Source organism: Chenopodium album, chromosome 10 (assembly GCF_948465745.1).
Source record: "Chenopodium album chromosome 10, dcCheAlbu1.1, whole genome shotgun sequence".
Lineage (NCBI taxonomy): Eukaryota > Viridiplantae > Streptophyta > Magnoliopsida > Caryophyllales > Amaranthaceae > Chenopodium > Chenopodium album.
In genome coordinates, this window is record NC_137843.1 from 37,563,322 (window position 1) to 37,576,663 (window position 13,342).

The following is a 13,342-nucleotide window of genomic DNA, read 5'->3' on the forward strand; positions in this document are numbered from 1 at the left end:
TCACACTCATTGTTGTCAAACTCATCAACACATTCATTGTTGCAATTGCTAGAATCATGGTCATATGATCCACATACATCACAAAACAAACATCCCATAGGCATATTATGTGAAGTAGAAGGAGTTTGAGGGTTAGAAGAAGTACCTCTCCCCTTAATTTGGGAGGGAAGATTTGGAGCTTGGGAAGAGGAAGAAACATTCTCCAACTTGGCCTTGATCGTCGTCATCTCCTTTCCCAAGTTTGTCATTTGAGAGGAAAGATTGTTGATGGCATTAAGATGGTCCACCGAGTACAACGAAGATTGCTTGCTTGAAGAATCTCTTTCCCCATCTTGCCAATCTCTATAGTAAGTTACCACATCCTCTATTATGTCCACAACTTCTTCTTCGGTTTTGTTCATGATTGGACCACCGGCCCCTCCATCAAGACATGCCTTGCCTTGAGGACTCAAACCACCATAGAAGATTTGGATCAATTGATATGTTGGAATTCCGTGGTGAGGACATTCTCTTTGATACTCCTTGAATCTTTCCCATGCTTCATAAAGACTCTCATTTGGCTTTTGCTTGAACCCTTGAATTAAAGCCCTTGCTTCCGCCGTTTTCTTTTGAGGATAGAAACGGGACAAGAAAGCTTTAGTGACATCATCCCACGTTCTCAATGAATTGGGCTTCACCTCTTTGTCTAGCCATTCCAAAGATCTTCCTATGAGAGAGAAAAGGAACAACTTGAGGCGGATAAATTCTTGAGACACTCCATTAACCTTGATTGTGTTACAATATTTTTCAAACTCTTTAAGATGGTTCAATGGGCTCTCGTTCTTTGCCCCACTATATTGTCTCCTCTCAATTAGGGTGATCATTGCCGGCCTAATTTCAAAATCGTTTGCCGGTGTTGTAGGTGGAGCTATGCCGCTCTCGAACCTATATGCACCGGGCACTCCCAATTCTTTCAAGGCAACTCTTGGTTGTTCTCCCATGACTTGCTCTTGTTCAATCTCTACTTCGCTTGAGGAACTATAATCCAATGTCTTGTTTGCTACTCTCCTCCTTGAAAGAGTTCTTTCAATCTCCGGATCAAAGGGAACAATTGAACGATCTCGGGACCTATGCATAGAAAACTCAAAGAAAATATAAGTAGCACGGCTACAAGTGTAGCCTAAAGTGTAAAATCTTTTTGTGCTTTGCAAATGAAATGAAATAGACTCAACAACAACATGCACTCAAAGAACCATTCCCCGGCAACGGCGCCATTTTGATGGGATGAAGAACGGTAGGTCGTTGGGCTACCACCCCACCCAATCAAACAAAATTTGTAACTCAACAAACCCCTATTAAGTATAGTGGTAAGTCAAGGTCGAACCCAAAGGAATGGAGGTCGAGTGCACAATGCCTAAGTCAAGCTATTTCGAAGTCAAGTAAAAGAGGTTTATGAAGGAAACTAGAGCTAGAGCTAAATGATGCAAGAACTTGTATGAAATCAATCTAAAAGACACTAGGGCAATGGATCCACATGTAATTGTAATGGAAAATGGTAATTTGGGAGGTCAAACCGACTAAGTCAAGTGATATGAAGGAAGATCAATCATGTATCCAAAAGAGCATACCAAGATAGTTCACCTAGAGGTCTAACTAGCGCCAACTACACTAAACACTACCTAGGGAACGTCACAAAGCACCTCAATCGTGAAATTGCAAGTTACTAATCAATGGTCCGTATCATAGCAAGCTAACAATGCAATCTAGTGCAATAATCAAAGACGGCCAAACTTCAATCAATCACACACATGCACATGAATTATCAACCAAATTTAATCATATCATCAACTCCATCAATTATCCCCAAATTACTCTAATCCATCACTCAAACATGCTTCACCATTTCCCTAGCTAGAAAACTACTCACTAGCCATGGAAATCAAGATCAAAGCTACACTAATCATCAATTTCATCATCAACATATTTGAAATCAAAGATCAAATCAACAATCAATCAAAAATCCAATAAAACTTCAATCAATCATCAATAACATGGAAAACAAATGAAATCAATTAGAATCAAACTTGTATTGAAATCAAGAAGAAGATCCTTACAAAACTTTGATCTAAAGATCAATTACAATGAAGAATTCTTGAACAATCACCAAAAACCATTAGTTTCTCTCTCTTCAATCCTTGAGTTTCTCTCTCTAAAAATCTATCAAAAACTAACTATGAAATCCAATCTAAAAGCTTCTCCTAAAAATAGAAAGAAATAACTATATATACAAAGAGGGAGGTCGGTATTGACGCCCAAAAATAGACCCACGTCGGTGCGGGCGCATGGAGGAGAGAGAGTGGCGCGCACGGGAAACACACCCAGATTGGTGCGCCCGCACGCACCAGGTGTGCGGCCGCACCTGACCAATGTGCGGCCGCACACTCCCTGGGTGCGCCCGCACCTGGCTAGGTCTTTCCCCCTTCTTCTCTTCGTCCTAGCTCAAGCAGTGCACACATCCTAGATGATGATGATGGAGGACAAAGTAGGCAGAAACTTTCTTGAATTTCTTGAAGAGTATAATCCATGAGAAAGGCATATACAAAGCCTTGAAGCATGCCCCTTGGATCCACCTTTGACTTGAAGCTTCTTGCACAATCTTTAGGCATGAAAACAATGAAAGATCATAGAAAGGAAGCTCGGGAATTCTTGGACAATCAATCACAACCTACAATCAAAGGATAAAAAGCAAGTAAAAAGGGAAAAATAGCAAGTAAACTAGAAAAATGCATAAAATAGAGAAACTAACTACAAAAAGCATAAAATGAAGAAAACGAGAATAAATCTAAGGAAAACTAAAGAAAAGAGAGATAAAATGAAATAGAATTCATCCAAAAAGGGATCAAATGAGTGCCATAAATGTCACTCATCACATTTATTCAACCAAGAGCGGCTTGGAGCCATTAGCACATCGTTGCTTACCTTGGGTGATTGAGTGCTAAGACAAGACAAAGCATGCTTAGCCACTCTTTGTTTCCTTGGATCTTGGAATCGACTTATTTTCACAAAATAGGGACAATTTTATGTGTAAATAAGACGTAAAATAAGTTTGAAATATGCATGAATTAAAATTCAATCTTATTTAAGCATCATGAATGGTTTTTCATTATAATTCTTTCAATTGTAGAATCATGTCTTCAACTATCGACAACAATCTAATATTCCCAGATCTTCCCGAGAAGTTACCATTTAGCTTGAATTTGGTGAACTTCATGGAATGGGAAGAAGAACTCCGTATGACCCTCCGCAATTGCTACCTAGAGCATATCTTGGATACACCCATCCCGAGTTTCTACTCCAAAGGGGTTATGAGCGATGAGGCTCATTAGGAGTGGAGTTATGATTGCAAGAGAGTCTCTTGACTCATGGAAAACTCCATTCCGGAACAGTGGAAGAAGAAATTCTCCAACTACTTTCCGGATGTACTCCTCAAGGCTCTAGAAGATGTGGTCAATCTAAGAGTCACAAAAAGCGACAGGGGCAACTATGATGGACTTGTGGAGGAAGTAACTAGGTCACTGTCTAACATGAGGATCAAGCCACCGCAAGATGGGTGTCTCAGCAAAGAGAGGCAAGAAGTATGGGCATGGATCTATAGTGCAAGACTTAGACCCGGGATGCCACTTCAAGCCCATGTGCAAAAGATGACAAGGTTATTTAACCATCTGGAACTGATTGGTAGGCCGGTGGAGGATGAGCAAGCGGCTCATATGCTTTTAAGCTCACTCCACTCGGGGTACATTGCAATTAAGATGCAACTTACTAACAATCGAAACAATCTATCCTACAAGGAAGTTGTCCAAGAGCTCTAGAAAACCTATTCTTGCAAGGCGGCTAAGTTTGCTCTAAGGCCCAAGAAGAAGGAGTTCAAGAACAAGGCTAAGTTGTACTGCTTCTATTGTAGTAAGCAAGGTCACTACAAAATAGAATGTAGCGAGTATCTGGAAGATGAGGCAAGAGGAAAAGCAGCCTCAATCTCAGGTTTCATCTTAACACTTGATTACAAGAAATTTATAAGGTATTAGATACCGGAAAATTGACTCACTTTGTGCTCCTATTTCAGGAACAAAGTGAGCGGCGCTTTTCAAGTGGACATGAGTACACAAGTGGAAGATGAAGATAATCTATCCAAAGAAAGCTTGTAATCTCATGTGTTTTGTCTAAATTCTAAAAAACTTGTTGAGTTTTATCTACCATACTTTGATCTTATGACGTTGGACGTCATTTTAACCTTGATCGCAAGACTTTTGTTTCATGTCTTGTTTTTATGGAAATGATACTTTGGTGTGTTTAGACAAACTTGTTTATTATGATACCAAAAGAGCTAAGACCATGGAGTCAGATCAAACTTACTTGTGGCATTGTCGTCTTGGCCACATTAACATCAAACGCATCAAGAAGCTTCTACAAGAAGGTGTTCTTGACTCATTCGATTTAGAATTTTTTGAGAATTGCGAAGAATGTTTATTAGGCAAGATGATAAAACAGCCATTCTCCAAGTTGGGAGAAAGAGCAGGTGACTTATTAGGTCTAATACATACCAATGTATGTGGACCAATGAGCTCCACCATAAGAAATGGACATCGATATTTCATCACCTTCACAAATGATTATAGTAGATATGGCTATATCTATCTCATGTCGCATAAATCTGAATCGTTTGACAAGTTCAAATAATTTCAGAGTGAAGTGGAAAATCAGCTTGGCAAGAAAATCAAAGCCCTTCGATCGGATCGAGGTGGTGAATACTTGAGCCAAGAATTCGATGACCATCTGAAAGATCATGGCATACTTTCAGAACTGACACCTCCGGGAACTCCACAATGGAACGGAGTATCCGAACGGAGAAATCGAACCTTGTTAGACATGGTACGATCAACCATGGGTCTTAGTGATCTTCCTATCTCTTTCTGGGGACACGCACTTTTAACTGCGGCACTAACACTGAACCGTGCTCCATCGAAAGCTGTAGAAAAGACTCCATACAAGTTATAGACGAAGAAACCTCCTATGTTGTCTTTTATAAAGAAATGGGGATGCGAAGCATATGTCAAGAAATTGATTTCTGACAAACTTCATCCAAAATCCGATAAGGTTTACTTTGTGGGCTACCCAAAAGAAACCAAAGGATATTACTTCTACAACAAATCGGAGAACAAAGTGTATGTTGCTCGCAATGGTGTCTTTTTGGTGAAGGAGCACCTTTCCAAAATGACAAGTGGGAGGAAAATCGAACTCGACGAAGTTCGTGAGGATGAGCAACAAAATCAGAATGATAGTCAAAGTGCTCAAACAGCATCTGTTGACGAAGGTCAAAGTGATCAAAATATGCAAAGTCGAACCGACAATGCAAATGCTCAGTCCATTACCCTACGTAGGTCTCAAAGGCCGAGATCTCAACCTGATAGATATCTTGGTTTAGTATTAACCGAGAATCAGGACATCCTAATCATGGATGGAAATGAACCGGCAACCTAAAAGAAAGCGATAGCAAGCACCGACTCTGCTAAATGGCAAGAGGCCATGAGATCTGAAATGGATTCCATGTTTGAAAATCAAGTCTGGGACTTGGTTGACTTACCCGAAGGCTACACACCTATCGGATGTAAGTGGATTTTCAAGTTGAAAACCGACAAAAATGGAAATGTATTCATTTACAAAGTTAGATTGGTAGAAAAAGGTTATAGACAAGTTCATGGTATTGATTATGATGAAACCTTTTCTCCAGTCGCAATGCTTAAATCCGTTCGGATTCTCCTAGCGATTGTTGTATATTACAATTATGAAATATAGCAGATGGACGTCAAAACCGCCTTCCCAAATGGTATTTTGGAAGAAACTGTGTATATGACATAGCCTAAAGGTTTTGTCGACCAAAACAACGCTGGAAAGGTATGCAAGCTTAAGAAGTCCATTTATGCATTAAAGCAAGCAAGTAGAAGTTGGAATCTGCAATTCGATGAAGCCATCAGTAAGTTTGGTTTATGAAGAATCCAGATGAGTCTTGTGTTTACAAGAAGGTCAGTGGGAGTGACATCACCTTCCTAGTCTTATATGTCGATGACATATTACTCATTAGAAACAGCATTCCATTATTAGAGTATGTAAAGGCTTGGCTCGAAAAATGTTTTTCAATGAAAGACTTGGGAGAGGCTCAGTACATACTAGGCATCAAGATCTATAGGGATAGATCGAAAAGGATGATAGGATTGAGTCAAAGTACATATATTGATTAGGTACTAGCTCATTTCCAAATGGAAGGGGCCAAGAGAGGTCACATACTCATGTCTCATGGCATAACCCTAAGCAAGAAGCAGTGTCCTAAGACACCTGATGAACGAGAAAGGATGATTCAGATTCCATATTCTTCGCTAATTAGATCGATCATGTATACCATGATATGTACTAGGCCAGATGTATCATATCCCTTGAGCGCTATGAGCCGATACAAATCAGATCCCGGAGAGGCGCATTGGACTGCGGCCAAGAATATCCTAAAGTACCTGAAAAGGAACAAGGATAAATTCCTGGTCTAGGGTGGCAAAGATGAATTAATTGTTGAGGGTTATACCAACGCAAGCTTCAAGACAGACAGAGACGACTTCAAGTCACAGTTTGGGTACATATTCTGTCTCAATGGAGGAGCGTTTAGTTGGAAGAGTAAGCACAACTGCAGATTCTACAACTAAAGCCGAATACTTAGCAGCATCCGAGGCAGCTAAGGAGGCAGTTTGGATTTGCATGTTCATTGGTGAACTTGGTGTTGTGCCCTCCATCAAGGGTCCAATAGACCTCTATTGTGACAACAATGGAGCTATTGCTCAGGCCAGAGAGCCAAGAGAACATTAGAAGGTCAAACATGTCAAGCGGCGATTTCACATGATTCGAGAATGGAAATCAGAAGGTGAAATCAAAATTTTTAAAGTTGGAACGGATGACAATGTAGCCGATCCACTGACTAAACCTTTGCCTCAAGTGAAGCACAACAAGCATGTTGAGGCAATAGGAATTAGGTACATCGAAGATTGGCTTTGATTTCCTTATTTCAGTGTTTTAATTAATTTTTGGACAATTTTAATGTAAAGCACTATGATGAACCATTCAGTTTTGGAGTAATTAAATTTTTCATGCGATTTAAATCACTCCGTTGGCTATTTAATTGTGGTTTAGAATTAAATAATGAGTCCATTCAATTCTTGGAATATTCAAAATAGGGTATCAAGACCAGTCTTGGTAAGGAAACACCTATTAAGTGAACATTGAATATTATAATCGAAAATTATCCCTAATCGAGGTCATTTAAACGATGGACGATTAATGACCATTTGAGATTAGTGTGTAGTTTGATTTATAGCACCGTTTCTTGTGCTACAAGGACATGATCGTCAAAAATCATTTACACAAGTATTGGTTTAGAACCATACTGGATCGACCTATGAGCATACTTTAAGAGATTAAAAATCGTCATAAGTATACTTCTCATTATTGCTATTGGAACCTTTTTCCTACACCATGAGTGTTGAGAGCTTTCTTGTTTGAGTACTAGTCCGTTTTGATGATTGTCAAACGTCTGTCGTAATAGGGGATTATAACGGCATCACTCGGGCGGCTAGGTCCTCTCAGTAAGAGAAGCTACATTACAAGATTGGAAATGTCCCCCTACTAAAGTAGGGAAGATGTCTTTGTTGTTTACAAGGCCTCTTGTAGAGCGAGACTGTAAAATGCATGGGCATGCTCGGATGGATTTTAGAAATCATCTGTTTATTGACAGTCGAACTCGGAATCGAGAAACACTTCTGGACGTAATAAGGATGACAAATTAATCTTACCTTATAGTTCATGAAGAGGCATTAAGAGACATAGGAAAAGGGCTATACACTAAAAGCACACTTGTCCGGAAGGACAAGTGGGAGATTGAAAGGAATAGTGTCCTTCAAACAAGTGTATTATTCCGATAGGGGGTTCGGAATTATTAGAAAGCTAATTTTTAAGTAAGGTCAAGTGATCGGAATGCCTGGGTGGAGGCCGCTCCGATCAGTAACATTAATGCATAATTAATATTACAGCTTAATCTTGATTGAACCCTTCGGGTCACACCCAAGCAACTAACGAGCCGAAGCGACGAATTAATTAGGAATTAATTAATAAGTCGACCGAGTAATTAATATTTAGACGTCGGAAATTCGAGCTTGGAGCGTCGAAACCGTGCGTCGGAAGTCGAGTCGAAAATAGTAAAAGATGAGACGTGAAAATGATAATAAATCAACAATGACCAAAATACCCCTAGCATCGGAAAACCGAGTGCTAGGGGCGTGGCAAATGCTAGCAGCCTGCACCAAGTGCGGGGCTAGGCTAGCATACCGCAGCTAGCAGCCCGCACTACTGTGCGTGGCTATGCTAGCATACGGCAGCTAGCAGCCCGCACACTTGGTGCATGGCTTGCTAGGTCGTGGCAACTAGCAACCCACGGTTTTGGGCGCAAGTGAGGTGGGCTGAAGCCTCACAACCGCACCATAGCAGCCCACATGCAACCATGGGTGCCCAAGTGAGCTGCCATGTGGCCGAAGCTAATTAAAGGGAGAAAGAGAGAGGTGGCTGGTTATGGGAGTAAGAGTGGGGGGCAAGTTTGGTTCCCCCCTCCTCCAAATGGTCCTCACCTACTCTTCCTTATGAGCTTGCCACTTGTTGATTTATTATTAGTTTGATTATAAATTTTATTTTAGCTTTAAAATAAAATGGGAAAATCAAATTCTCCCACATTGATGGGAGAGCTTTTCACACTCTTGCATTTCCCTATAAATACCCAACTTGGGGTATTGGGAAAAGCACTTGAGTAAGAGTTGGAAAAGGCATCACTAGTAGTGAAAACCTTTGAACTCAAGAGTTGAAAAAGGCATCACCATTGTGAAAACCTTTGAACTCAATTACTCGGGTTTAGGTCGGGCCTTGCTAACTCCAAGGCATTGGACCCTTGTCGGTGTTTGAGTTGTGGGTGGACTTCCGTTGGAGGTCGTCGTAATTTCGAGGCTAGCTTTCGAAGTAAGAGCCCCTCGAGGTCGGGCGAAGCACGCGTCAAAGGTATATTTATTATCTTAATCTTGTCATTAAGTTAATTATGTTTATGGTTTTATTTATTGCCAGTGCGATCTTGTTTTTGGGTTTGTTTCCACGGTGAGTTGGACTCACCAAACCCCAACATACTCCACTTCATCTAGTTACTCCGTAAGAGTTTCTAGATGAGCTTGATACATAGAGAGACTTTCACTTCTCACTTTCCATCTCTTAGAGATCTAGTTGATGATTAATGATGAATCGCCGTAGATTCTGAGCTTCTTAATTCCCAGGGCCACAGCTATTTCTAATCCCAGGATGCATGCTTCATATTCTGCAGCAGTGTTGGTGACATCAAAGTCGAGCTTCATGGAAATTGGGATGTGTTCTTCGTTGGGTGATACGAGCAAGACTCCTACACCACAACCCTTTTGGTTCGAAGCTCCATCAAAATAAGGCGTCCAGCTATCATCCTCGGTCATTAGTAGATCCTCATCAGGGAAATCATACTCTTCTTCTTCTTTCTCAACTTCTTCCAGTGGAAAATCTGCTAAGAAATCAGAAACTGCAGAACCTTTGATGGCCTTTTGTGATACGAATTTCAAGTCAAACTGAGCAAGGTTGACTATCCACCTTGATAATCTGCCATTGAGTGTTGCCTTTTCGAACAAGTACTTGAGAGGATCCATCTTTGACACAACATGAACTGTATGAGTGAGCATGTAATGTCTTAAATTTTGTGCGGCCCACACGAGTGCGAGACACAAATTTTCAAGTAGTGTGTACCTGGTCTCATAACCTTGAAGCTTCTTACTCAAATAGTATATTGCATTTTCTTTGCTTTCGATCTCTTGTGCTAACATTGCTCCCATCGTTTCTCTTATGATCGTAAGGTAGAGTCGAAGAGGAAAATTAGGTATTGCTGGCGCTAGCACGGGTGGATTTGCCAAGTACTCTTTGATCTTGTCGAAAGCCTTTTTGCAATCATCATCCCATGTAACTGGAACAATCTTCTTTAGCTTCTTGAATATAGGTTCACATATCGCAGTGAGTTATGATATGAACCTACTTATATATTGTAACCTTCTGATGAAACCTCGAATCACTTTCTCAGTCTTGGGTGGTGGAATGGCCATGATTGCCTTGACTTTTGTGGGATCTATTTTAATCCCTCGAAAACTGATCACGTAGCCAAGGAGTTTGCCTGATGTAACTCCGAATGCACACTTTGCTGGATTCAACCTCATGTTGTATTTGCAGAGTTGTTCAAAGAACTTGCGAAGTGTAATGATGTGGCTTGGCCGATCTTTTGACTTGATGATCATATCATCAACATAGACCTCCACCTCTTTATGCATCATATCATGTAATAATGTTGTGTTTGCTCTTTGGTACGTGGCACCCGCGTTTTTCAACCCAAATGGCATTACCGTATAGCAATATGTACCCCATTGTGTGATAAATGTGGTTTTCTCCATGTCTTCCTCGGCCATTAATACTTGATTATATCCTGTGTAGCCATCCATGAAGGATAGGAGTGCATGGTTTACTGTGTTGTCGACCAGAATGTCAATGTGAGGTAGAGGGAACCCATCCTTTGGGCTTGTCTTGTTGAGATCCCTATAATCAACACACATTCTGACCCTTCCATCTTTTTTGGAATTGGAACCACAATAGCTATCCACTCTGGATACTTGGATACTTTGATGAAACTTGCAGCCAGTTTCTTTCTAATTTCTTCCTTGATTTTGAGAGCCACATCCGGTTTCATACGACGTAGCTTTTGTTTGACAGGCTTCATACCTGGAATGAGTGGTAGCGTATGCTGAGCTATATCCCTGTTAATCCCTGGCATATCTTGGTATGACCAAGCAAATACATCAACAAATTCACTAAGCAAGTTAATTAGCTCTTTGCGTTCGTCTTGACTTAGTGTTAATCCAATTTTAACTTCTTTGATAGTCGTATCATTGGAAATATTAACTGTTTCCGTATCTTCAATAATTGCAGTTTTATTTTCATGTTCTTCCATTACTTTTATTATTTCTTTGTCATCTTTATCATTAGTAGAGAAATATTGATCAGGGCTAAGGGAATGACTCGCATCGTAAGCAAAGGTACTCATCTTATTGAATTCATTAAACATTACATCAGAGAGGGCGAGGTCGGCTGCGACCTCACCGGTATTATTTGGGATAGAAGGAGGAGACTCGACAAGAGGCTCAACACTAGGAGGAACTACAGAAAAAGACTCAATAGCAGAAAGGGGGTCGGCCTTAGATCCTAACGACTCATCAACAGACTCAAACTCGGACTCGAACCCAGACGATTCAGATTCATCAAACATAGGGCCTTCGCCAGTGGTCACTTCCATCTTTTCTCCACTCAGCATAGTGATCTTCACCGTCTTGCGCCATCCTTTTAGAACACCATCAGCTAGGACAATTAACTCAGAGGGGTCGAAATCTTTGCTTGACATGAAAGCTTGAATAAGCTTAGAATTGTCATTGTCAATGGGCTTAGGTTCATTCTTTTCCAGCCCGAAAAGAAGATTAATATTCATATCATCAGAGCTTGGACTAATTGATTTCTCAGTTGTTGAGAACTCATCGCCTTCATCGATGAAATCACAATCCATGAACACCTCGAAACTTGGCTCACGTTTCCCATTGTGGATGAAAGGTTCGGGAAATTCATAGCATGGGAAGTCTTCCCCTTCTTTGATGTAATGGCAATTGAGAGTGAAGGGATAAGGATCCATGGCCATTTCTGTTTTCACGGTTCGAGAATTGTTACGAGCTTTCATCTTCAAGAGAGCTTGTTTCATATCTTCCTTTGTTGGCTTGAATCCCAAGCCAAAGGTGTCTTTCTTGGGTGCACCAGGGTGGCCCCAAAGTTAAAATATTTTTTTTTATTTAAGTCCGTATTAAATTCTATGCGGAATAAAAACCCTCGGTCATAGGTTAGTCCAAAAACAACATGAACAAACACATATGGGGTTAGCACCAAATAAACCACATAGCACTTAGTCACGATGATACGAAAAAAAGAGTTCACAACCTAAGGTCAAGATCTATGTTCAACTATGGTCAAGCTTTTTGGTGTCAAAGGGTACCATGGTTAAGAGTTTGGACGCGTTGGCAAGGCAGCCTCCCTTGAGGGTGTATGCCAACAGGCGGCTCCGCGAGTTCGTGATGAAATAGAACTCGACTCCATGGTTTGGGTTGATTTAATAACTCGGATGAACCCTTATTGCCATGAGCGTTTTAAGGTTGATAGAGCTTAAGTCCCCCGGGGCTAAGACGTATGTAGAACACACACATTTTTTCAGAAAAATCGAAGGAAGTTGACTGTGAGAAGAGAAATAAAGCCACTGGAAAGATTTCAAGACTGTCGCGACACGGCAGAATATACCGTGTCACGGTTCTAAACACCGCATGACGGTGCCCAGCGCTGTGATACAGCAAGCTTTGCCGTGGCGCGGCAGTCAGGAAATCTGACTGGTGCCCCTATTTTCTTCGTTCACGACCAAGTTATCCAATTTTTTCCCTACGAGACAGACCTGAAATACGACGTTAAAACATCTATGCGTATGCAAAAATGCCAGTTTAATCACAGGAATATTTTCAAGAATCTTTCAAATCTCATCCACTTATCTTAATTAAATACCGATCACTCAAATTGATAAATAACCAAGAATCCTCCCTAGTGGAGTCGCCAAATTGTAGGCGTCGTTCGAAGTGCGCCTATCTTAAGCATGTTGTGAATATGCTTGGCACTCATAGGAAGTGGAAATTGACATAATACGATCAGGGAAAAGGAAAGTAGGGAGCCGGCAACAAGTTTTTAAGGAACTTGTAAACCGTTCACGAATCATAAAAGGCAACCACGATAAGGGACAACGAAAAGCAACAATGATTGACCCGTGAAGGTTACACCCCAATCATAATCCATGAGATTACTAAATCCATATGGTTCGGAACCACGAAAGGAGGATCGGGGATGATGGTACGAAGTGAGTCATGGAGTCACATTCGCCCAATTGGCCTCTACTCGATTCTTATAGCGAAAAGTATTCCTGCGATCTCAAAGGCGTGCAAACAAAGATTCAATTTGCTCCAAAATATTATTAAGCTAAATTGGTTGAATATTAATGCAACATATAATTCTAAAATATCGTGATCACTTGATTAACACAACAAGATTAAAAAGGAACCTAAATCGGTCGTCCAAATTATCTTATCAGGCGTGATTT

The 13,342-nt window shown here is 40.7% G+C and overlaps 1 non-coding gene across 1 annotated transcript; it reads left to right on the forward strand.

The window, feature by feature from the left end:
• Window positions 1–489: 489 nt before the first annotated feature.
• Window positions 490–595, forward strand: LOC145565800 (small nucleolar RNA R71). The gene has a single exon (XR_014095176.1). It is a non-coding gene; the product is annotated as a small nucleolar RNA R71 (small nucleolar RNA).
• Window positions 596–13,342: the final 12,747 nt, after the last annotated feature.